Genomic DNA, 22,963 nt, shown 5'->3' with positions numbered 1-22,963 from the left:
GGAAAGGAGATGACGCCTCTTCTGGTAAACTAGCATTTCACATTTGATAATGCTTCTCTCCTGACTGGTGGTAGGGTGGCGGCAAGGGGGTTTACAGCTTTAGTGCCAACGCTTATATATCACCTTACAACATGGGCTACGGCTATTATAGGTGAAAATAATGCATGCAGCAACTCACGAGCTTGTCATAAACTCTAAACACTAAACACATTTTTATGAATCTAATGCCTGTTTTAACAACACTAACAAACAGGTGAGCAAGACTAGTTTCCAGCCATGCGTTTGTCACTTTTCAGTAAGGCCTAGGGGCCTTGGCATGAGCTGGCACCTGGTCTGCCAGAGTCAGGAGAGGATCTTCCCTCTCTTATCCCCAGGTGTCTGTACTGGGAGCAGTACTGTTCAACTTATTCATAAATGATCTGGGGAAAGGAGTAGACAGTGAGGTGGCAAAATTTGCAGATGATACAAAATTGCTCAGGATAGTTAAGTCACAGGCAGCCTGTGAAGAGCCACAAAAAGATCTCACAAAACTGGGTGATGGGACAACCAAATGGCAGATGAACGTCGGTGCTGTTAAGTGCAAAGTAATGCACATTGAAAAACATAATCCCAACTATCCCTATAAAACGATGGGGTCTAAATTAGCTATTACCACTCGAGAAAGAGAACTGGGAGTCGTTGTGGATAGTTCTCTGAAAACATCCACTCAATATGCAGCGGAGTGTTGGGAATCATTAAGAAAGGGATAGGTAAGAAGACAGAAACTATCATATCGCCTCAATATCAATCCATGGTACGCCCGCATCTTGAATACTCCGTGCTGATGCAGTTGCCCCAATCTCAAAAAAGATCTATTGGAATGGGAAAGATTCAGAAAAGGACAACAAAGATGAGGAGGGGATATGGACCAGTTTCCGTCTAAGAAGAAATTCATAAGATTGGGACTTTTCATCTTGGAAAAGAGACGACTGAAGGGGGATACGACGGAGGTCTATAAAACCGTGACCGGTGTGGAGAAAGTAAATAAGAAAGAAAAAAAAAAAGCTGTGGCTCTTCGGCGGCAGCTCAACCACACTGCTTCTTCTGTGGCAGTTCGGTGGCGAGTTCTCCCTCCTTTCCTCTTTGGTAGACATTTGGTGGCAGCTCGAAGACTAAGACAGGGAATGGGGGACCCGTCGCCGAATTTCCGCCAAAGACCCAGATGTGCTGCCCCGATACCGGACGGGCCGTCCCTTTGAATTGGCTGCTCCAAGCACCTGCTTGCTACGCTGGCCAGCCCTGCTCCCGTGACAAGCAGGGGCTGGTGCAGAGCGTGGCAGGGCAGGGAGATGACATCTCCTCTAATAGTGAGGCCCTTTCACAGCAAGGGCAGCACCTCCTCGCAGGAGTACAAACCCATCTACTTCTCCTGCTTTCTCCTGACACCAGCACCACCCTTCCTGGCACTGCCTCACGGCAGCACCTGCTTCCAGACTCGCACCAGAAATGTGAAGTCTGGGCCAGGCCTGGCAGCAGCTGTCAGAAAATGGAAGCAGGAGACACGACCACTCCCATGCTGCTGTGGGGTCTGTCCTGGCTGTTGGGAGATGGAGGCAGTGGACACTGCCACGACCATGGTGCCGTCAGGTTTTTAGGTGGGATGCCCTCCCCAGGGTTGGGCTCCAGGGGAGGTTTGGCATCTTAAGGGATGCGGGTGGGGGGGACGCTTGGAGGAGGTTTGAAGACCAACAGTGAAGGGGAAGTTGGACACTGGCCAGAATACCAGAGAGACTCATAGACTCATAGGTCAGAAGGGACCAATATGATCATCTAGTCTGACCTCCTGCACAAGGCAGGCCACAGAACCCCACCCATCCAATTTTATAACAACCTCTAACCCAGGACTCAGTTATTGAAATCCTCAAAATTGGTTTGAAGACCTCAAGCTGCAGAGAATCCACCAGCAAGCGACCCGTGCCCCACGCTGCAGGGGAAGGCGAAAAAACTCCAGGGCCCCTGCCAATCCGCCCTGGAGGAAAATTCCTTCCCGACCCCAAATATGGAGATCAGCTAAACCCTGAGCATGTGGGCAAGACTCACCAGCCAGCACCCAAGAAGGAATTCTCTGCAGTAACTCAGTTCCCATCCCATCCAACATCTCCCCGCAGACCATTGAGCAGACCTATCTGGTGGTAATCCAAGATCAATTGCCAAAATTAACGATCCTATCATAACATCCCCTCCATATACTTATCAAGCTTTGTCTTAAAGCCAGAAAAGTCTTTTGCCCCCACTACTTCCCTCGGAAGGCTGTTCCAGAACTTCACTCCCCTAATGGTTAGAAACCTTCATCTAATTTCAAGTCTAAACTTCCTAATATCCAGTTTATACCCATTCGTCCTCGTGCCTACATTAGTACTAAACTTAAATAATTCCTCTCCCTCCCTAACGTTAACCCCCCTGATATATTTATATAGAGCAAGCATATCCCCCCGCAGCCTTCTTTTGGCCAGGCTAAACAAGCCAAGCTCTTTGAGTCTCCTTTCATAAGGCAGGTTTTCCATTCCTCGGATCATCCTAGTAGCCCGTCTCTGAACCTGTTCCAGTTTGAATTCATTCTTCTTGAACATGGGACACCAGAACTGCACACAGTATTCCAGATGGGGTCTCACCAACGCCTTATATAACGGTACTAACACCTCCTTATCCTTGCTGGAAATACCCCGCCTGATGCATCCCAAAATCGCATTTGCTTTTTTAACAGCCGTATCACATTGGCGACTCATAGTCATCCTGCTATCAACCAATACCCCAAGGTCCTTCTCCTCCTCCGTCGCTTCCAACTGATGCGCCCCCAACGTATATCTAAAATTCTTATTATTAATTCCTAAGTGCATGACCTTGCACTTTTCACTATTGTATTTCATCCTATTTCTATTACTCCAGTTTACAAGGTGGTTCAGATCTTCCTGAATAGTATCCCTGTCCTTCTCCGTGTTAGCAATACCCCCCAGCTTTGTGTCATCCGCAAACTTTATTAGCACATTCCCGCTCTTTGTGCCAAGGTCAGTAATAAAAAGGTTAAATAAGATCGGTCCCAAAACCGATCCTTGAGGGACTCCACTAGTGACCTCCTTCCAGCCTGACAGTTCACCTTTCAATACGACCCGCTGGAGTCTCCCCTTTAACCAGTTCCTTATCCACCTTACAACTTTCATATTCATCCCCATCTTTTCCAATTTAACTAACAGTTCCCCATGCGGAACCGTGTCAAACGCCTTACTGAAATCTAGGTAAATTATATCTACCGCATTTCCTTTATCTAAGTAATCTGTCACCTTCTCAAAGAAGGAGATCAGACTGGTTTGACACGATCTACCTTTAGTAAATCCGTGTTGCAGTTCGTCCCAATTACCATTGACTTCTATGTCCTTAACTACTTTCTCCCTTAAAATTTTTTCCAAGACCTTACAGGTGAGGTGATACCTGTTACTGGACCAGCTCTGGAGTCACACAGGGTCTTCTTCATGGAAGGGAAAGGTGCTCAGAGCATCATAGTTCAGTAGAAGGTGAAATGCTCTGCCTCGAACACCAGACTTTCCCCTACGTCCTGGAATGGGGGGGCTGTCCCCACTGTCCTGTAAACAGCCCCATCACGTAACCCAGAGGTGGCTGCATCTTAGCACCAAAACACCAGTGGTCACTGCTCCAGAGGAGATTGTACATACAGGCCACTACCTTACGTGGCCACCAGATGTCACAGACTGTGCACTGTCTTAGCTGGCCACACACGTTACTGCCCCAAGAGCTGAGGTACACACAGGCTACTACTCAAACTGAGCACCTGGGGTCACTGCAGCAATGGTTGAGGGGGATATAGGCAGGGCACTGCCGTACATGGCCACCAGGTGGCCCTGCTGCAATGGTGCTGGTGGGGGGGAGATGATAAATGGGCCATTGCCTAAAGTGGCCACTACCACAGTGGCGTGGGGAGAGGGGGAGGGAGATACCAATAGGGCACTGCCACACCAGGGCACCACGGGGAGGTCACTGCTCCAATTAGTAGAGATACACATCGGTTAGTGCCCCAACTGGGGGCCCTACCCCAGGGAGAGAGGGGGCTGGGGAGAGAAGAGGAAATCAAAGGCCACTGCCTCACTTAGCCATCGGGGTCACTACCTAAATAGGGGACACACACACACAGGGCACTGCCCCACCTGACCAGCAGGGGTCATTGCCCCAATTGGGGGATATACAGAGGGTATTAACCCACAGGGATGCCAAGGATCAGTGCCTGCCATACCTGGCACAGGGGTAGAGGGGATAGGGTGACCAGATGTCCCGATTTTATAGGAACAGTCCCGATATTCGGGGCCTTTTTCTTATGTAGGTGCCTATTATCCTCCACCCCGTCCCAGTTCTTCACACTTTCTATCTGGTCACCCTGCGGATGGAGGAGAGAGGGGGCCACACAAAGGGCACTGCCATACTTGGCCATCAGTGCACATCCCTAGCGGGGGAGTGATACACACCAGAAGCAGGGCTCACTGCCACAAATGGGTTGGAAGATACCCAGGGCACTGCCTGACACAGCCACCCAGGCACCCTGCCACCTTTGGGGAGGTGAAGAATACACCTTGGGCACTGACTCCTCTGGCTACCAGTGGTCACAGGCCCAATGCAGGGGTTGGGGGGAGTAAATACACACAGGGGACTGTCCCACCTGGGCAACACGAGTCACCGAGATGAGAGTGGGATACGCAGAGGGCCCTGCCCCAATGGCTGATATACACACAAGGCCCTGCCTCACCTACCCACCAGGGCTCACAGGCACAATGGCAGTAGTGGGGTCACACAGACAACTGACCTCAGTTGCCACCAGGGGTCACTGCAGCAATGCTAGGGGGGATACATGCCAGGCATTGCTGCCCCTCGCCACCAGGAGTCACTGCTCCTACAAGAAGGCACCTACAGGACACTCCCGTGCCTGGCCAGCAGGGATCACTATCACTGGGGAGGGGTTATGGGGAAGCGGCGAAAGAGCAACTAACTGCAGTGGGGAAAATCATAATCTACCGGGGAGAAAGAACGGACTCTGCTAGGACATCGCACCAACTCCGGCCAGGCTGGATACCAGCAATTCGGGGCTGGAGCAGCTCCAGCTAGAGGCTAGGCGGAGACAGGTGACCTCGGTTTCTGCACTGAGCAGGCTGCTTTGGCAGCGAGGAGGGACAGGGAACCCCCAGGCAGGGTCTTGCTGCCCAAGGAGGGGGAGATCTGCGGCACTCTTTGGAGTAGCAGGTTCAGAAGCCGTGAGCCACACGCTTCTCCCTGCCTGAGCTCTCCAGGAGCACATTATGCACAGGTGTGTGCTGGATGTAGGCACCAGTGTAACAACAGGGCCAGACTCTGCTGAGTGCTGCCTCCGAGAGACAGAGGCAGAGTCAGACGGGTAAATGGGGGAAGGACATGACAGAGCCAGCGGACATGAGCTGAACCCATCACAAGTCCAGCCTGTGACATCACCGCCCGTCCCTACAGCTCTCCATCTGTCCCGCTGTCCATCCAACCCTCAACCCCCCATCCATCCCCAATGTATGCCACATCCCCCCTTCACCCATCTGCCTCACACACTCATCTATTTTCTCATGCATCCTGCTGTCCCTCTGATTGTCCCTGCAGTGTCCAGCACAAGGAAGCATAGTGGACCCTGAGCGAGGCTTTTGGGTGATGCAGTAATGGAGCTAGCGGGTGAAAGGGGCATCTCTAATCCCAGCCCCACTTCTCCTCTGCCCAAAGCCATGACCGCGAGCCCACCCCTCTCAGTCTCAGACCTCACAGCCCCAAAGACATGAACGGCCACTCACACTGTGACCCACTTACAGCAATGAGGTCTACCCGAAGATAGGGGGTGGGAGGAGCAATCCCCTTATCCTGGCAGGCAGGACACATCCTTCCCAGTATAGCAGAGACCCTGCCCTTGGGCAGATAGACCAAGATGAGCCCATAGGAGACTGGGGGAGGGGGAGCAGAGGAAGAGAATGCAGGCAACTGAACATGACAGGTGTCCATGAAAGGAGAGAGAGAGAGTTTGAGTGAAAGTTGGCCAACACAGAGAGAGAAACCTAGGAGGACAAAAGAAATTCACAACAGGGAGTCACCCTCATGGATCCAACTTTCTGCTAGGGAGCACACACCACTCCTGGCCAGAAAGATGTTCAGGTCTCCCAAATGGCAACATCATCTCCCCTGAAGCCACAGCTACTCCGGAAACCCACACCCAGGTAACGGGAAGTCCCTGCCTGGAGCCAGGACGGCTGTGACCAGAGCCCTTCCCAAACCAGATACACATCTCACCGACAGAGACGGTTACTCTTGTCTCAGTTGGGCAGGTCTTGCCTGGCATCAACAGGATTCACACTGTCACTGCTCTCAATCACTTTCCATTTCACCTCAGGGCTGGACTCCATCCCCGTGACTTCTTTTCCCTTGGTATGAAACACAAGAGGAAAAGAAAAAGCAATGGTGGTGAGGCTCCTCTTCTCGCTACTCCCGCACCCCAGGCCTTCGGCTTCAACCCACCTCCCATTCTGCCATCACAGCTACAATTAGAAATCTGAGCCCGAGGCTCACACCTGCTTGTCTCCCCAATCCTAGGCCCTGTCCAGCAAGTCTCCCTCCACAGAAGTTACCTGGCCTCATCTTAGACTCCATCTTCATATTGCTCTTCTCCTTCCCAGAGCTCCTGCTCTGCTCCTCAGACCTGTCTATCCTCAGCTCTGCAGGCAGAGGGGAAGGGGCATGATGGGAACACACACGCCCCATTCCAGACACCACACAGCATCCACAGGGCTACCAAACACCTCATCTTCGGCCAAAACCACACCCCACTCCAAGGGAGCAAAAAGCCTTTGTGAGCACAGCACACACAAGACAGGAAAACATTAACACCCACACCCAGCCCAGCCAAAGTGGGAGCTTCCTCACCTTCCCGGCCACAGGTCCATGGGGCTGATGGATGGAGAAGTTTGCTGGGCTGTGGGGGTCCCTGAAGAACTAGCTCAGCATGAGAATGACTGGGATGTATGTGGGGGCCTGACTGTGGGCTGGGGTGTCCAGGAGGACCTAAGGGAAGGGAATAGGGGGATTAGAGATAGAAGAGGGAGGCGTTACCAAGGAGCATTGTGGGAATGTGGGATTTAGAGAGCCCAGAGTGGATGGGTGTCGGCGGTTGGACGACCCCACAGTGGTTGAAAAGTGGAACCTGGCAGGTTTGGGTGTAGCAGAGATTGAAGATGAGGAACCTCACACCCTGGGGATGGACTGAGGGAGTGAGGGGATGGGAAAGTGGGGCCCAGTAATGAGAAATGGGTTGGAGGCAATTAGGGGTGGGGCGCTGAGAACAGGGATGGGGGGAGGAGGAGGAAGGGGGGGCGGGGTGCTGAGGACGGGAAGGAGGATGTGGGGACTGGGGCGAGAGGCCCAGCGGGGGGGGGGCGGGGTGAAGCCCTTTCACTCGCGCTGCCTGTGGCCCCCCACCGCCAGGCCCGCACCCCACGCGCCGAGTCTCCGTCCCGCGCTCTCTCCGCCAATCAGGGAGCGGGGAGGGGCGCGGCGAACTGACGAGCTACGGCCCCTTCTCCAATAGAGGCCGCGTGTGAGAGGGAGAACTACGCTTCCCAGTGTGCACCGGGAGGGGGCGCATTGCCTGAGCAACCGTTCGTCACTTCCGCTCTGAGATGAGCCAGGAACTACAACTCCCAGCCTGCCCCGGGGCGCTTCCGTCCTCTCGAGCCCAGAAGAGGGCGGGTCCCTGGGTCAATCGGACACCTCCTCCCCCCAGTGCGGTGGGGGCTGCCCGGCGCCTGCTTCTCTCCTGGCCTCGTCTGTGCCGCCCCGATGTGCCCCGCGGGGCTGCCCCGCTCGGGGGGTGGGGGGGCGTTGCGTGGAGCCCTATGGAAACACGGGGGTGGGCAGGGCTGGGAGCCAGGACTCCTGGGTTCTCCTCCCAGCTCGGGGGACCTTGCTGGTGCTTTTTCTGTAGCCTGTGGTAAAATGAGGCAATTAACTAGATGCATTGATGGAAGTTCTCTGCGTACCCTCGGGGTACATGTACCCCTGGTTGAGAACCACTGATGTAGGGGAACCCAGGCCCACCCCCCATTCTGACTTCCAACCCCGTACCCTGGGCAGCTGGTTCTGCTTTGCTTATCTTGCATCAGCCTCAAGTCAGCTTCACTGGGTCACCACTTCCACCATGGCCAGACATCAGAGAGAGGAAGTTTCCTCTCAGCTGTAAAAGCAGCAAGGGCTCCATGAGGGGTCGGTGCTGGTGGAGCAATTATTGACACTTTCTCTAGTCTCCTTTTCAGATTTTGCCCCATTTTCTCTTTAATTCTCCAATGTTAATTTAACAATCTCAGATTTGGGATATTTTCACACCCTTTTGACCTGCAGCAAATTTTCTTCCTTTCTTTGGGAAATTGTCCTGAATCATTCCCCAAATGAGAAGGGGCTTAATGGATGCAGTTTGCAGAGCCATGAGACACAGCTGCCTCTGGGGTGGGCTGGGGTGGCCTTTCTCTGCTGGCGAGGAAGGGGACAGGAGGAAAAAGTCCCCAGTGGAGACTGTCCAGCACAAGGTTACGCAGTCCTGGCTGCTGCTACCCCCAACTGCCAGTCACCTGCCTGCCCCTGCTTCTGCCTCTTCCCCACTGCCAGGAAGTTTTCCTGCTCCACACTCCCCTCACATACCCTCTTAAAGCACCTCCCCAAAGGGCTCCCTGCTGCCATGTGAATGGTGTGTGTGTGGTGGGGGGCTGGGAATTACTGCTGTCTGTTAATTGAACTTCCACTGTCCAATTACTCTCACTTAATATAAAATATCTTCATATTCGGGTGGTTTTCTCTCATTAGCAAATGTTTCCTTTTAGACCCATTTCTTCCCCAGTTCTCAAAGATACATATAAAATATCCTGTGTGCAGCGCTGTAGTAGACAGGGTGGTCCCAGGGTATTGGAGGCTTCTCCTTTGGTTTGTATACAAATGTTCGGTGTTATTCTCCAGCCCATTCCTTATGAATACTAACATGATGTTAACTTTTTTGCCGGCAGCTGTGAATTGAGTGGAGCTTTTCATTGATCTGTCTACAGCAACATGCAGATCCCATTCTTGGGTTGTGTAGCCAATAATCTGTTCTGCTGCCGTCGCTAGGTGTAATGCATGTTCAGTAGGGGTTTCTCCCCTCTTCCATTTTTATATTTCTTCTCCCTACTAGTGTTGGGATGTCCTTCTTCTCAGGTTAGTGTATTAATGATCTCATCTTGGGGTCATATGTGTCAATTCGTTGCTATGTCTTCAGAGAACTATCCATGGTAACTCCAAGATCTCTTTCCTGATTAGTTGTAGCTAAATTAACCCCCATCATATTTCATGTATAGTTGGGGTTATGTTTTTCCAACGTGACATTTATCCACACTAAATTTCATTTGCCATTTTGTTGCCCAATCACTTAATTTTGTGAGATCTTTTTGAAGTTCTTCGCAGTCTGCTTTGGTCTTAACTATCTTGAGCAGTTTATTATCGTCTGTGAACTTTGCCACCTCACTGTTTACCCCTTTCTCCAAATCATTTATGAATAAGTTGAATAGGATTGGTCCTAGGGCTGACCTAGGAAAATCACAGCAGCAAGATGGAGTCTGGAGTCACATGGGCAGGTCACATGTCCATGCATGATTCAATTTCCAGGCCGTCGCCATTGTTTACATGTTAGTTTCAATGTTCCCAGGAAAGCTCAGATGTGGATTGCTTCAGGGCTGGAACCTCTTCTTGGCCGCTCAGACCAATGCTCTGGCTTCAGCTAGAGCCCTGAGAAGGAGTTGGGGGTTGGGTGTCACTAAGGCTGGGGCATGAGCCCCAGGTGCTTCCAGTCTAGCCTTTGCCATTCCTGACTTGCCAAAGATAATGGGCGGCTGCCCTGACTGGCGTGTAGAGCAGTTTCCCTCTTCCAAGTGTGCACCTGCCCTGTGCTTGAGGGGGTTGGTAAATAGCACCTTAGGAGCCTGGGTGTTTCTCTGCTTCTCACCAGCTGGGGAAAAGCCTCTTGGGGTAAAATCTTCTGCCCCACTGCAAAAGTGAGCACTGTGAGTGGGAACAGACAGAGGCCACACCAGGGGGCTGGTCCTGCTTTCCTACCTTCTTCTGATGTTGGCCACAGAGCATCAGCAGCTGCCCTGCATGCTGGTCTGTGGGTGGCCTTCAGTGGGTGTTTGGCATGGCAGAGAGCAGCCTCGCCGAGGGTCTTTGTGGCTGTCTGCTTGCCATGCATAGGCATGGTTCTCCCCTCCTCTTGCCCTGCCTTCAGTTGCTCTGTGGCTTATAAACCTTCCCTTTGAGTTGTCAGCACCAGCCGCCTTTGCTCTAGGTGTGCGGAGGAGGGAAGGTGTGAGGGGCTTCAGGCTGGGCTCAACCTCCCTCCTGCCAAGCCCTGACTATTAATCACGGCCCTGGCACTCCTTTTGTCAAGCGCCATGTGGGTCAGAGGAAAGGTATGGCAGGAAACACAAGGGCCACACTTGTGGGCCTTAGGTGAAGCAGCAAGAATCCCAACCAGGTCAAACCACAGGACTACAGGCAGCCATAGCCACTTCTGCACCCCAATCCATTGCAGCCATCTCAACCAAAGACCTGGTTCTACTTTGTGTGAGTCACCCAGCAGGAGGGAAAAGACTCACTCTTAAACAACTGGAGACAGGAAAATTGAGCACTTTGCGCTCCAGGGCTTTACCACAATCCAACACAAGGTCCCACTGACATTTGAACTCAGACTGCAGGATTCAGAGTGCTGAGTGCTGCCCATTACACCATGGGACCAGCTTGTTCTGCTTTCTCTGGCCATTGGTGACCCTCATGGGGCTGGCTCGTGTAAGGGACTGTTGGCCCTTTACTAAAATTTAGTGGAGTTTTTGGTTGGCTAGTTCCCAGTCCCAATAAAAGGGGGAAGGGTCAATGGGAAATCAGGCCCCTGAGACTGATGTGCCCCTGGGGCAATGGTCACAAACTGGTAGGGAACACGTTAGAATTTGTTAATGGAGAAAAAATTCCCGGTGAAAATTGGCAAAGCTGTGAAGATTTTGAAAAATTCCAGTGAATTTACACATGAAGATACAAACAGAGGGACAAACACACAGAGAGAAAGAGAAAATCACAGACTGCACAGGCCCACACAGACATAAACAAAAACCAAACCCGCACAGACCCACACAGCACACAGAGCCATATACACAAAAGGGGAAGCCACACAAAATATAGAAAGAACAAATCCACACCAAAAAACACAGCAAAAGCCCACAACAAGAAAGCACAAAACCCACATACCAAAAGAATACTAAGCAAAAAAACCAATCTGTATGCAAAAATCATACACACACGCACCCAAAACTATGCCAGGCATCCACCAAAATCACACAGGACCCACATGCACATCAACACGACAGACGAAAACCACATCAACATACAGAAAGCCAGGCAGGGTTTGAGTCTCACAGCGAAGAGGGTGAGCACACAGCTGGTTTGGGGAGCAAAGACTTAGGGGGAGTCAGGGGCAGCGCTCTGGGCTCTGCCTGACCCCTCCCTGAGGCAGGTGGAGAGCAGAGCCTGGTAGATCTGTGGAATCTGCCCTGCTCTCTGTAAAGCAAGGGGACCTCGATGTCTTCTGAGCTGCAATTGTATTTTCTGTAGGGCAAACTGATTGGCAGAACCCATTTGTTTAAAGAAAGTTAGTGCTTTAGGTGAGGTTTGAACTCACAACCTCAGCATTGCTGCCCTCAGCACTGCTACTATAAGTCCTGTACACTAACCCATTGCCCCTCTGAGGGGCTTGTCTCCTTGATTCATGGATGAATTAGGGGTTGAGGGGGTTGCATTAACTAAAACAAATCCATATTAATGGCTGCTGAATGGCAGCAGCAAAGGTGGGGAGCCTCCATCTGTGTGATAGAGCTGGTTCCCACCTTCTGTTGCTGAGGGGAAGGTTGGTGCTTTGAACCTACCCAGTGCTGGAACGTCCCATGGGTGAGATTAACAGAACTCAAGAGGAGAAAAGGAAAGGGAGGGGAAGTCTTTTCTAGTCCTACCTAGCTTCATTGGTCTCCTGCGGCCCTTTCGGCTCTCTGCTCCCCTGTTGGGGAGATGCAGAGACAAGCCCCCATCTGGGTGAGTCACCGAGAGGCTGTGTCCCATGGAGTGTGTGTGGGAGAGGGGGAGGGCTGGATTGGGCTCAAGGGGAGAAGGTTGTGTGTGACAGTGTGTGGGGGAGGGGGAGGGTGTGTTCCTTAGGATATAAATGATGGAAAACACAGGGGTAGTGATAGTGAAGCCCCATGTCTCAGTTATGACCCTGTGTGGTGCTGCCGTTCACCTTCCCCTCCTATGGTCTCATCTTTCATTGAATCCAGCATTTTTTCACCTGTCATCACCACAGAGGTGTCGCACATGCCTCAGATACAGAGTGTCCCTCTTAGAGACGCCGAGGTCTGGAACTGATTTCAGCTGCTGGACAGCTCTGCTAGGTCTTCATTCATTTGCATAGGAAAATGCTGAGTGTTTAAATTCATTTCAAGTCCCGCCCCCCACATTCAGCGAACTCCTGAACATACTGGAGATGGGTCTGGAAATCCATTTTCATTTGAAAAAGTTTTTCAAGGGAATCACTTGGATTGGAACTAGGACCCTATTATCCTGCAGGGAAACATTCACCCACTGATCTATACTCGCAACAAAAAGTGTCATGTATAGCTCAGAGCAGGAACAGTTTTTAACCTAGGGGTTACTAAATTTTCTCTCTATACAAACACCACAGCTTACAAACTTCCCACCCCCGCTCTGTGTCCCCAGAGTACAAAAACAACTCTCCTTGGAGCACACACAGCTCCCCAGCTCCGTGCCCGTCAGTCTCTCCAGCATTGCTCCAATCCCTTAGGGCCAGTGCCAGTCCTTCAATCCTCCCAGTGGGCCAATAATGTCACTCATACCACTCAGAACCCGCCCCCCAAAACTCTGCCTCTCATCTGCCTAAGGCTCTGGGAGGGAGTTTGGGTGGGGGGAGGAGGTCTAGGGTTCAGACCCTGGGTTGGGGCTGGGGATTGGGATGCAGGAGGGGTGCAGGCTCTGGGGGGAGTTTGGGTGCAGAAGGGGTGAGAGGCTGGTCTCTGGGAGGGAGTTTGGGTGGGGGAGGGGTTCTAGGGTGCAGGCTCTGGGATGGAGTTTGGGTGCTGGGTGCAGGCTCTCGGCTGGGACAGGGGTAGGGGAATAGGAGGAGGGATGGGGGTGCAGGCTCTGGGAGGGAGATTGGAGCGAGTGGGAGGGAGTGTGTGGAGGGGGGGTGCAGGCTCTGGGAGGGAGTCAGTGGCGCAGCGCTTACCTGGGGGTCCAAGGTAGGGCAGGCTGGGGGGCCTCCGCATGCTGCTGCCCCCAAGAATCACCCCACAGTGTCCCATTGGCTGCAGGGGCTTGGAGTGGGGGCAGAGCGTAGAGGCACAGCTCTGCCCCGCCTTGCCATGGGGAGGGGCCAGCAGCCACTGGAGCGAGCAGGCAGATACTGCACTGCCAGGGCCCCTGGAGGGGAGTGCCTGGGAGCAGCAGGTGGGGCCAAGGGAGTGAACTGGTCCCAAAACTGCTGAAGCCCCATGGGCAAGACCTGAGAGCCAGGACTGTCAGCCAGACAAACACCTTTAAGAGGAGGCGTCCCTCTCCCTGTCAAAAAATGATCTTCCTCCTTCTGTTCAGTGTCAGCCTGAATTGTTCCTTATCCCGGCAGAACCAGAGAACTGAAAGCAGCAACATCAAGCCCTTGTGTAGCTCTCAGGGATGGACATAAACACTCCCTGGTATCTGAGGAGATGTTCAGCTTTGCCCTTGGTCAACTACAAGGCGAAAGGGAAAGGAGGTGGCGCCAGATATAAAAAGTGAAACATGACACATCATAGTTACGCCCATGGTGGCTGCAAAATCTTTTTGTGTACTTCTTCTTATCATCAGTGTACTGTTTTCTCTGTGTTCTAGGCCTTCACAAGAAATTTGTACCTTGATAAAAAATCAGCTGCTCTTGGTGAAGGCAATGGACTTAACAGCCTCTGGGGTGTCCCTACACAGGTACAAGTACTAACAACAGTAGCTGCCTTTTAGCCATGGTTTTTAATCAGGGCAAATAATTGAAACAAACCCCGTTAAATCATTTCTCAGCCCGAATCCTGCACCCACATTCCCTAGAGCATTGGGCCACCATGTGGACATTTCATTTCCCACCTCAATTTCACACAGAGACACAATTTCCTTTGCACAAATCCATGAACAGCAAAACCTCCCTATGTCTCTGGTCTGAGCCAGGGTATTCGATTCCAGTGAACCCTTCTCTCCTGCGATGGCGATGGGCAGGCAGAGGGGTCGTGGCACCTGCATCCCTGCCAGTGAGATATTGGCTCGGCTCTTTCTTCCTGCTGCTGTTGTTCATCCATGAAACATCGAGGGTGAAATGCAAGGCTGAGTTCATGCACCAGCCCCTGGAAATATTTCAGTGCCCCAGAGAAATCCTGCCCCTGCTATTGGAACGATGTGCTGGAGATTTGACTAGGAAAGAGACTGTCTGAATTGTCAGAGTGGGGAATGAACAACACTCTACAGCAATGTCGTTCACACAAACACACTCTCATCCTGCTCCAGCCGGAAGGGAAATGGGCAGGAATTCTCGCTGTTCAGCCAAGGACACACGTACACTGATGCGCAGCCATGAGTGTGCTGGGGAAGCTGGTCTGAGCAAACAATGGGAATGACAATTCAGTGAGAACTGAATCATCATGGAGTGAAACAAATGGATGTCAAGTAGCTGTGGCCAAGTGGTTAAGGTGATAGACCACAAATCCATTGTGGTTTCCTGGCACAGGTTCAAATCCTGACAACTGTGGTGTTGTTATTATTGCACTCTTAGTGCCTGAGCATCCACAGTGTGAACTGGCGTCAGATCTAGTTTCACTCTATCTACACTTAAAACACTGCTGTGGCACTGCTATAGCTCTCTGGGGCAGACAGTGACTGGAGGGGTTTTCCCATCCCTGTAATAGCTGAGTTGACAGAACAGTTCTTTCTTTTCTTTAGCACTATCTAACCAGGGCTTAAGTCACCTTAACTCTATGGGTTGCGAGGGAGATCACACCCTGAGAGATGTCGCTCTGCCAGTGAAGTGCCCAGGGTACACCAGCCCTTAGATTCGTCTTGGTATTTCAAGGCAGGCACTGACCTGTGAGAGGAGAACATCAGCTCACAAACACAGAGACTGAATTCCCCACATTTAATCTCGCTGCACTTTCCAGAAAGTCACAAAATTCAATTCATTCTTGCTAGGACAGAGAAAAAATAAGCGACACTAAGTTTTTGGCTTGGTTACATAAAATTAAGTGTTTAATTAATATAGTAAAACTCTGTACTGATTCCTCTAACACCACAGCGTGAAATAGGAACAGAGACAAATCTTGTCAGTGATGACTAATTTTGCAAATGATCTTCCCATTATTAATTGCCACGCTGCCCCCATTGGAGGTCTGGGCATCTCCAGTGTCATAGCTCTGCATTCACCTTCCCCTTAGAATTGTTCTCAGACATTCGCCTTCCTCTGTAGCATGGGGCACGGGGTCACTTGCTGGAGGATGAATCTATGAATCTATTCCCAAATTTGGAAAATTGTGCAGTTCAGAATGTGAATAGTGACCCCGTCTCCTTCCTGCACCTGCTCTACATTGCTCCCCAGCAGCTTCTCCCCCTGCAGAGTAACCCCAGCACGGCAGTGCAGCTGCCCAGGGTTCAGCAAGGGCCCCTGGCAAGGACAGTGGGTGCAGCTAACAGCCCGGTGTGCCTGGCAGAGAGGCAGTTTAAAAAAGCAACACTCCCCCAGAAGTACAGAGACTGAATTCCCCAACTTTAACATCATGACCCCCTGTAGAAAGCCACACGTGCCAGTTGTATTTTCACAGGGAGATGCAAAAATCAAGTGACACCCATTTTTAAGTTGAGTAAATAAAGTTGAGGAGATAGTTATTAACCTCACAAAAAAAAAAGGCTCATTTCCCAAACAATCCTCAAAATGTTACCAATTCCCACCCTTCCTCCATAGCAGCTCTGTGCAGTGTAACTGTTCTGCAGGCAGCTTCCCATTAAATGCTGTTGTGGGATATTCCCTGGCCTGGAAATGTATGAACAACAGAATTTGAAGCGCAAACCTGGCTCCCTGCACCAGGCAGGATTTGAGTGTTTTGTCCCTGTCACTTAGTGTTTGTCAGTAGTACAGACGCCATGGGCAGGACTCCAGGCTCTGCTGGAGGGATCCTGGCACAGGGGCTGGTGGGGGAGAAAGGATTGTAGATTCTGACCTGCACTCTGGAGAGGAGCTAATAAGTGAAGGGGGCATTTTTAACTTCGTCCCTGCCTCAGTGTCCCCTGGGCTGGAATTGTACATTCCACAGGGCCAAATGAGGGGGTGATGCCATTTGGTTAATGAAAACCAGTGCTCCAGGTGAGGTTTGAACTCACAACCTCAGCATAGCTCCTCTCAGAACTGCCCTATAAATACTGTGCGCTAACCAGTTGTGCCACTGGAGCACCTGTAAGTTGCTATTCTCCCTAGGTTGATAAAGGCAAGGAGTGACCCCAAAACATTCTCAGTGGGGTTGAGAGCCGGTAGCGACAAGCATTGTACTTGGTGGGGTGGATTCTTTTTAAGGCTTCCAGGCACCATTTGACCCTTTTGTTCGTCCCTGTGTAATAACAGAGCTGATTAAGACTCACTGTAGAGTCTTGCTGCAGACCAACAGATCTGAAATCACTGATCACCAGCTCTAAGCATTAGTCCTGCTTTGGGACAGTGTCTCTCATGCAAGAAACTGCCGAGTCTGCACTAGCAGTGAGGCTCCCTCACTAACAGCTGAAATCAGGGAGAGCTGTGTGAAGTGCAGGGCCCCACGAGTGCTTGAACAGGGGGGAACAACACCCCAGGACTTTTAAAAATGGGAAGGCTCTGCCATGCCACTTTGTAATGACCGTAAGGGGGAGAGAGGCAGAAGGGGGCGGATAGCAGTAAGCGGGAGGTAGGGTCTTGGGGGGAAGAGGCAGCATGGGAGCAGGGCGTTGGGGAGAAGGGCTTGGTGCAGGGGCATGGCCTCGAGTGGACGGGATGGGGCTATTGTTCAGGCTCTGGTGGTCACTACTTTTAGGGAGCCTGTTCCACTTCTCGTGGGACCACAATATGTCCCAGAGCAGAGAGAGGCCAGCAGAACGGTGACAGAGGGTAAGGGCAAGTGACCGACAATGTGGCCAGACAGCGGAGGGTGGAGGAAGAAAGGGGCTTTCCCCCCGGGACGTGAGAGGTGAACTGTGGGTTTTCACTGACCCAGGACAGCAGCTGTGGGTGAGGTGCAGTGAAGGGAGGGGCACATCCACAGAGCTTTTGGTGTCTGGATTTAAGAGCCCGAGGCAAAGGCCACTGCCCAGCGCACTGTGGGTGGGTGTTTTGCTCATAGTGTTGTGTTATGAATCCTGATTGTGGTTTTATTACAAGGTGAGTTTCCTCCTTTTTCTTAAAGTTTCTTTTCTACACTCAGTGGTTGTGAGTGGGGAAAATATCTTCTCTTAGAGGCACCCAGTGGCCAGGGCTAGTTTAGCCAGGTTACTGGGTGGGGGCTTAGGCAGATTGTGTGTTGTATTGTTGAAGAGGAGCCCCAAGCACCCAGACAGGAAATTGTAACTTCAGCCTTCAGAGTAAGAGCCAGAGGTGCTGCCAGCTGAGCTAGCCAGGCCGCCTAAATGTATTAACCCCTTTCACCGCAAGAGCAAACACCGGGTACTTCTGCGCTTCTCAGCAGCTGGGAAAGAGCCTCTTGGGGGAAATCTTCCCCTCCTCTTGCCCCACCCTCAATCGCTCTGTGGCTTTTAAGCCTTCCCTTGGAGCTGTCAGCACCAGCTGCCTCTGCTCCAGATGCCCAGAGGAGGAGAGGTGTACTGGGATCCAGCCTGGGGCTCTTCCTCCCTCCTGCCTATCCATGACTATTAAACCTGGGCAAGAGGAAGAGGGTGGCAACTGGGCTGTCGACGTGCTCTCTTTCACGTAAATCAGTGTGACTCCTGGCCTATCCCTGCAGAAAGGTGCACCGCATCTGTGTCTGGTGCGAGCTCAGATCAGAGGAATTGGAGGCTACCTCCTGCCCTCCACTGGTTCTACTATGGAGAGACACGTCCTCTAAACCGACCTCACTACAAACCTGCATCAGGGAGTGGTCATCATAGAAGAGTTTCCTCTGACAGTTGGGAAAATGGGACCAGCGGTTCTCAGGCCATCTGACACAATTAAAATCCACCCCCTACACCAAACACTGTGTAGTCCAGAGGATGGGAGCCAATTCCTTTCACACCCTAACTGGGGACCATAAACACTAATCTAGCAGTAACAAGTGCCATGGAGCACTGCAAATGTGAAGAACAAGACTCCAACCTCATCATTCTTCCCTGGCCAGGAGGACCAGAAAGACAGGCCCTTCCTCCAATCACCCTCTGCCCATCAAGCCACCCTAAAGCTGTTAATGTGCATTTCCTGAATGCACACCATGTCCAAGTCCAGCTTCTCCAAGTCACTGAACATCCTACAATCTCCTCCTGGGCCCTCCAATCCCTGCCACGTTCCACGTGGACACTTTTACAGATGCCCCTTCCCCAGTACTGCCCCCACTCAGCTGTGGAGAGGGGCTTTTGTCCCCAGTCCCTGCCCCCTCTGGCACCATCTCCGAGGGCCACCCTGCCTCACTCTCTTCCCACCATATTGGGTCAACCAATAAGTCGCATGGGAAATACAGCTCCCATCTCTGATTTTAAAAGGTCAGGTGGGCCAACAGGGGCAGAAGTCCATGCTCCATTGTCTTGTTGGGGATCTCAAAATCAGGGATTCACCTCAGGTAAAGGTGCTGCTGCGCTCCCAGAAAACAAGCCACCTCCACACAAAGAAAGATAAAAGGGCTGTTAAAGCCAGGGATTGAACCAGGGACCTTTAGATTTTCACACTAATGCTTGCCCAACTGAGCTACTTTGGTACCTGCATACTGCTTTTTTTTGGCCTGCTGCTTCTCTGTCTGGGATGTTTTTATCGGCCATGGCCATGGCACACAAAAAGGACGTCATTGTGAGTGGCCCACGAAGACAAGACTCACTTTTGCTTGCCATGCTCAGCTTGACTTGCTTCCTCACACCATTCCTGCCTTAGTTCCCGGGTTGACCTGGTGGCAGAAGGGGACTGGGGGCCAGTGATGCGGGGAGGAAGTTGAGCTGGACCATGAGCTAGACTAGACCCTGACAGTAAGAGTCTGGCCACCACTTGCTGCCCCACCTTGTTGTCCTGGCTTCCCCCACTGGACATCATTTAGGAAGGGAAGTGGGGCTTCTACCTCCCCTCCCCGATTTTCACATCACAGAGGAGCACAAACAGGAAAACAAATGGCTGCTCCATACTTCTCCCATGAGAGGAACCAGACGACCTTAGCTGTGGTGAGTAAGAAGTGTCTGTTGGCTGACAGGGCCTGTCCTCGAGGAGCTGGAACAGCAGCTGACACCTCCCCCTTTCCTCCACGCTGTGGGAAATGCCCATTGCCTGGCTGCGTGGGTGAATGCTGCTCTGGGCTCTGGAGAAAGTCTGTATTGGTCTGTCAACCCCCCGTCTTCACTGAGCCAGTCTGGTAAGGTCTCAAGTGCCCCCTCCAGCCTGGCAGCTGAGAGTCTGTGCAGACATCAACCCCCCTGCCAGCCCCAGAGCCAGCAGCAGCACCAGCCCCCCCAGCACCACAGGGGCACTCAATGCACTTCCTGTGGGGAAATGGCTCCTTAGTGTCCAGCTGCTAGAGTGAGAACCAGGAGAGAGCAGTGTCTGGCTCACCTTGGGGAGAGAAGAGACCTGATGAGAGTGATCTTCAGTCTCCCCCGCAATGCTGGCCAGTTTTATTGCCACTGTAATAGTCAGTGCTTCCCTTCAGGGCTGGCCCTAGAGGGGTGCAGGACCGGGGACAAATCCCCCCCTTTCTGCCCTTCCCCACTCCACCCCTTCTCCCAAGTCACACCCCTTCCTGCCCTGCATCTTCCTGCTCCATTCTTCTCCCTCCTCCCCACTGAACAGCTGATCACTATAGGGGGAGGTGCTGAAGGGGAAGAGCAGGAGCCAGGGCCGGTGCAACCATTTAGGTGGTCTAGGCGATTGCCTAGGGCACCGAGATTTGATGGCGCCAAAAAGCTCCCTCAAATTTTTTTTAAATGGTTGAGCAGCCGCTGCTGCTGGGACAGAGAGGGAATCTGAGCTGCTGGCATCAGTGGGCAGTCCAGGGTGTCCCCTGGGTCAGGGCGCCTCCGTGGCAGCCGGCAGTCCAGGGTGTCCCCTAGGTCAGGGTGCTGCCTCGGCAGCTGGCAGTCCAGGGTGTCCCCTGGGTCAGGGCACCGCTGTGGCAGCCGGCAGCCCAGGGTGTCTGGATGGGGGTGGCAGGCAGCTCCTGTTGAGCTGCCGGAGTCGTGCCTGCGGACAGTCGGCTGCTCGCGCGGCTCCGGTGGACCTCCCGAAGACAGCACTGCGGCAGCTCCCCCGGAGCCGCAGAGCACCGGACCCTCCGCAGGCACCACTGCGGCAGCTCCACCAGAGCCGCTGGACCAGTGCACGTGGTGGCGAAATTGCTGTCCGCCTAGGGCACTCAAAACCCTAGCGCCGGTCCTGGCAGGAGCTTGTCCACAAGGCCCGAAGCAGGGGCAGAGCTGGCTGCCAGTGGGTGCTGAGCAACTTTTTTTTTCCCCCTGTTGGTTTTGCAGCCTCATAGCACCCATGCATTCACTAACTCGGCTCCTTTCATGCTCTAAAGAGAGGAGCAGAACCAGGGCTATGGCTGATCTATGGGGCGCCAGGTGAGTGGCAGAGACTTCAGCTGCTGAGAGTTTGCCTGACACCTCAGGGACACAGTGTGAGGTGGTGTCCCAGGCATCTCTATGAAAGGAGCAGAACAGGATTTACATGGAGTGGGGAGAGAATTGAGCACATCAGTTTGTATAAAGGTATTGCCTGGGTGAGGTTGTGAGCAGGATTCAAACCTACAGAGGGGAATACTATTGGATTTATCAATTCTAACACCTTAACCACTCAGCCATGAGTATAATAAGGCTTCAATCCCACAGAATAAATAATCATGATGAAGTGGTCAATCATCACAATGCCCAGGCTTGAAAATTTCCCACAGCAAACCTGGCTCCCAAAGCACTGGGGGAGATTTGGGGTTTGTTCTCTTTGCTTAGCCATGTGCAGTTGCACAGAGAGCGCGTTTAAAAGTCTCCCCTCCCACAGAGCAGGAATGGGAAATGATTCTCAACATGAAGCCTGATGTGAATGCGAATGTCTGGACCAAGGGGACAGGGACTGGTCTTTGCTAGAGAAACCACTGTCAAGTTTTAGCAAATTAGGACAAGTCAGCAAATAAGAACAACCTCAGGTATCAAGTATCAGAGAGGTAGCCGTGTTAGTCTGGATCTGTAAAAGCAGCAAAGAGTCCTGTGGCACCTTATAGACTAACAGACGTTTTGTAGCATGAGCTTTCGTGGGTGAATACCCACTTCGTCAGATGCATTCACCCACGAAAGCTCATGCTCCAAAACGTCCCTCAGGTATCAGTAAGTGCTACAGGTTGCAAATTCCTACATGTAGCAGTTTCTGGCACTACACCTGTGCAGCTCTGCTCCCTGACTCTTCGTGGGATCCCGCTCTCTCCTTAGCTCCACCCTACTCTGGCCTAGACAGTTGCAGATCACACAGAAGATGGGACTCCCTCATTTGATTGTGTGAAAGTAGAATGAATTACATTGTGAAAATAGAAAGGATTAAAGAAATGCTGTCTGTACCTTTAAGCAAAACTGTTGGAATGCTGCAATCCAGGTGTCAGGAATACAGACAGTAACATAGAACAATTGGACTGTTTAAGGGCAATTGGTGAAGTATTAGCCTTAGATCGATAAGAGTTAGTAAGGAAGTAGGATATGCATGCTGTGCCCCAGGTGAATTTTACTGTTTTGCTTTCTTTGTCCCTTTGTCTAATTCCCGCTCTTTTATCTGTATAAATAAGACTGTTTGGGTCTTGCATGGCCACTCACATTATCTGGGTGTTATTGGCGGAGCGCTGCGCGAATAAAACAGATTAGTCTGACAAATTGTGAGTCCTGAGTCTAACTTTGACAATTTGGAGGTTCCACCAAGATGGCAACCGTCTTCACTGGGGCTGTGTGATTCCTGACCGTTTTTGTAGGATGACCATGGCAGGCAGCACCTGGGCATTTGGCCCAAGCGGTCCTCCACTAGAGCGGAAAGGCGCACAGCCACAGTGAGGTCTACGCCATCGAACCTATTGGTTCCCACTCTGTTCTGGTAGGGATCCCGGGATCTGACATCAGGAATCTGGTCAGGTAATTATTTCTATGTTTTGTCTGGACTGAGGACTGTCCTGTCTCTATGTCTATCCGTCCTCTTGTGGAGTGTTTGAGTCTGGGTGCTGTCTCCGTCTGGGGATAGACCGACCACGGGGTTCCTGTCCCCACGGTCTGAGTGAGTGGAATCTGCACAATCGCAGCTGCACTGCACTTTGGGTGAAACCCCTGGTGTGAAAGCAAGGGCAACTGAGGCAGTAGCCTGTGGGCTCCTTTTGTGTGTTGCACTGGGCATCGCTCTGATGAACCCGAATTTCCTTCTTGTGTGATTGGTGTGTGAAGTCCTCCTGTATTGGTAACCAGACGTCTAAGTCGGGACTGTTCCCTAAATGAACGCCGGCTCATTTTATGTATTTAGGATGGGTCTGAACTCCTGTAAAAAGGGTCCAGACTCCCGTAAATTTCTGGAAAAATGGTCTAGGCTAACTCAGGGGGATCCCAAAACTCAGTGGCC

At 51.9% G+C, this 22,963-nt stretch overlaps 1 protein-coding gene and 1 non-coding gene across 2 annotated transcripts in view; both read right to left on the bottom strand.

Annotated features, from left to right (window-relative positions):
- The window catches only part of LOC127041591 (uncharacterized), a 592,831-nt gene that overhangs the window by 9,716 nt on the left and 560,152 nt on the right, over positions 1-22,963 (bottom strand). The gene's annotated exons all lie outside the window — the stretch shown is intronic.
- On the bottom strand, positions 16,533-16,626 carry TRNAI-UAU (transfer RNA isoleucine (anticodon UAU)). Its single transcript has 2 exons — positions 16,589-16,626; positions 16,533-16,568 (listed from the first exon to the last, which is right to left on the bottom strand). It is a non-coding gene; the product is annotated as a tRNA-Ile (tRNA).

This window comes from Gopherus flavomarginatus (genome assembly GCF_025201925.1).
Source record: "Gopherus flavomarginatus isolate rGopFla2 chromosome 13 unlocalized genomic scaffold, rGopFla2.mat.asm SUPER_13_unloc_3, whole genome shotgun sequence".
In the NCBI taxonomy this organism is placed as follows: Eukaryota; Metazoa; Chordata; order Testudines; family Testudinidae; genus Gopherus; species Gopherus flavomarginatus.
This window is presented reverse-complemented; position numbering and strand designations above follow the sequence as displayed.